Source organism: Bombina bombina, chromosome 9, assembly GCF_027579735.1.
Source record: "Bombina bombina isolate aBomBom1 chromosome 9, aBomBom1.pri, whole genome shotgun sequence".
Classification (NCBI taxonomy): domain Eukaryota; kingdom Metazoa; phylum Chordata; class Amphibia; order Anura; family Bombinatoridae; genus Bombina; species Bombina bombina.
In genome coordinates, this window is record NC_069507.1 from 102,031,374 (window position 1) to 102,034,499 (window position 3,126).

Below are 3,126 nucleotides of genomic sequence, written 5' to 3' on the forward strand. Positions count from 1 at the left end.
GAACCAATTTTATTCAACTTTGAAACTTTTGTAGTAATTCCCAATTACTACTGAAATATATAATCACAATGTATTGTTTAAAATCTAAAGGGTCTATGTACATTTGACTGGAACATAGTGGTAAGTACCTTTTGCCCTGAGGCTACAACGATGCCCTTTATGGTAGGACAGGGGGGGGGGTGTCCTGCAGGGGGTTATTTATGGATAGAGCATAATGGAATATCTGTCACTCTGCTTTGTCAGCATCCCTCTCCTGTCTCCTAATTTTAGTGTCACAGAGAGGGCCAGATGTGTACATCCTTTTTAACTTCATCAACATGGTCAGTTTGTGAGAAGCTACGTTGGGATTTGTTTTTAAAGCATTGTTTCCTATCAGCTATTTTTTCACCTGTGCTCAGTCTAGTTTAAGGAACAGTAAAGTAAACATTAAAACTTAAAGGGACATAATACTCAAATGCTAAATCACTTGAAACTGATGCAGTATAACTGTAAAAAGCTGACAGGAAAATATCACCTGAGCATCTCTATGTAAAAAAGGAAGATATTTTACCTCACAATCTGCTCAGCTCAGCAGAGTAAGTTCTGTGTAAAACGTTATACTTCACCTGCTCCCAGCTGCAGGTAAAAAAAAATAAAAAAAAAAATGAAGAAATGAACAGCAGCCAATCAGCATCAGCAGTGCTGAGGTCATGAACTCTTACTGTGATCTCATGAGATTTGACTTAACTCTCGAGATTTCAGAGTAAGCTTCCTTTACCTGATTGGTGAAATAATGAGAGTTCACGAGGCTCATCCCCTAAGATATCCCAGAACAGACACACTAAAATGCTGCTTAGAAATCCTTTACAATGGGAGGTGGCTACTGAGGAACTTTTGAGGTAAAATATCTTTCTTTTTTACATAGAGATGCTCAGGAGATATTTTCTAGTCAGCTTTTTACAGCTATGCTGCATCACTTTCACGTGTTTCAACATTTGGGTATTATGGCCCTTTAAATGAATTAGATAGAGCGTGGCATTTTAAACAACTTTCTAATTTACTTCAGTTATCAGTTTTGCTTGGTTCTCTTGATATTCTTTGTTGAATTAGTTATCCTGGATGAGCTCAGGAGCGTGCATGTGTCTCTAGCCATCTTGCAGCAGTATTTGCAACAATTTGTATAGCAATGTTATACATAAATACAAACACTGCTGCCATAGACTGCTAAAGACATGTGCACGGTCCTGAGCTCCCAACAGCCTAGCTAGATTTACTATTCAAAAAGGCTATCAAGAGAACAAAGCAAATTTGATAAGTAAATTGGTAAGTTGTTTTAAATCACATGTTCTATCTGAATCATGAAAGTTTAATTTTGACTGTACTGTCCCTTTAAGATATAATGAATATCTGGTCTGTTAAGGGTCCTGAGGACTGAAATTGGGAAACGTTGTGTTAAATCGATACTAAACACAACAGATATTATGCACTTCCCTCTAATTATGGGTGCAGTCATTTTGGAACCTAGGTTTCACTGCAGGTATCAGACAGTTGCTGCACATGTGCAAACACATCAGCGCTGGAATCTAGTAAAAGATAAGATTTCAAGATGGAAGAACCCATAACTAGAGGAAGGCAGGGGGAAAAACATAATTTATGCTTACCTGATAAATTTATTTCTCTTGTAGTGTATCCAGTCCACGGATCATCCATTACTTATGGGATATTAACTCCTCCCCAACAGGAAGTGCAAGAGGATTCACCCAGCAGAGCTGCTATATAGCTCCTCCCCTAACTGCCATTACCAGTCATTCGACCGAAAACATGCAGAGAAAGGAAAACCATAGGGTGCAGTGGTGACTGTAGTTTAATGGAAAAATTACCTGCCTTAAAGTGACAGGGCGGGCCGTGGACTGGATACACTACAAGAGAAATAAATTTATCAGGTAAGCATAAATTATGTTTTCTCTTGTTAAGTGTATCCAGTCCACGGATCATCCATTACTTATGGGATACCAATACCAAAGCTAAAGTACACGGATGACGGGAGGGACAGGCAGGCTCTTTATACGGAAGGAACCACTGCCTGAAGAACCTTTCTCCCAAAAACAGCCTCCGAAGAAGCAAAAGTGTCAAATTTGTAAAATTTGTAAAAAGTATGAAGAGAAGACCAAGTTGCAGCCTTGCAAATCTGTTCAACAGAAGCCTCATTCTTAAAGGCCCAAGTGGAAGCCACAGCTCTAGTAGAATGTGCTGTAATTCTTTCAGGAGGCTGCTGTCCAGCAGTCTCATAGGCTAACCGTATTATGCTATGAAGCCAAAAGGAGAGAGAGGTAGCCGAAGCTTTTTGACCTCTCCTCTGACCAGAATAAACGACAAACAGGGAAGACGTTTGTCGAAAATCCTTAGTTGCCTGTAGATAAAATTTCAGGGCACGGACTACATCTAGATTGTGTAGCAGACGTTCCTTTTTCGAAGAAGGATTAGGACACAAAGATGGAACCACAATCTCTTGATTGATATTCCTGTTAGTGACCACCTTAGGTAGGAACCCAGGTTTAGTATGCAGAACTACCTTGTCTGAATGAAAAATCAGATAAGGAGAATCACAATGTAAGGCAGATAACTCAGAGACTCTTCGAGCCGAGGAAATCGCCATTAAAAACAGAACTTTCCAAGATAACAACTTGATATCAATGGAATGAAGGGGTTCAAACGGAACCCCCTGTAAAACATTAAGAACTAAGTTCAAACTCCATGGTGGAGCAACAGTTTTAAACACAGGCTTGATCCTAGCTAAAGCCTGACAAAAAGCTTGAACGTCCGGAACTTCTGACAGACGTTTGTGTAAAAGAATGGACAGAGCTGAAATCTGTCCCTTTAAGGAACTAGCGGATAAAACCTTTTTTAAACCTTCTTGTAGAAAAGACAATATCCTCGGAATCCTAACCTTACTCCATAAGTAACTCTTGGATTCGCACCAATATAAGTATTTGCGCCATATCTTATGGTAAATCTTTCTGGTAACAGGCTTCCTAGCCTGTATTAAGGTATCAATAACTGACTCAGAAAAACCACGTTTTGATAAAATCAAGCGTTCAATTTCCAAGCAGTCAGCTTCAGAGAAATTAGATTTTGATGTTTGAAGGG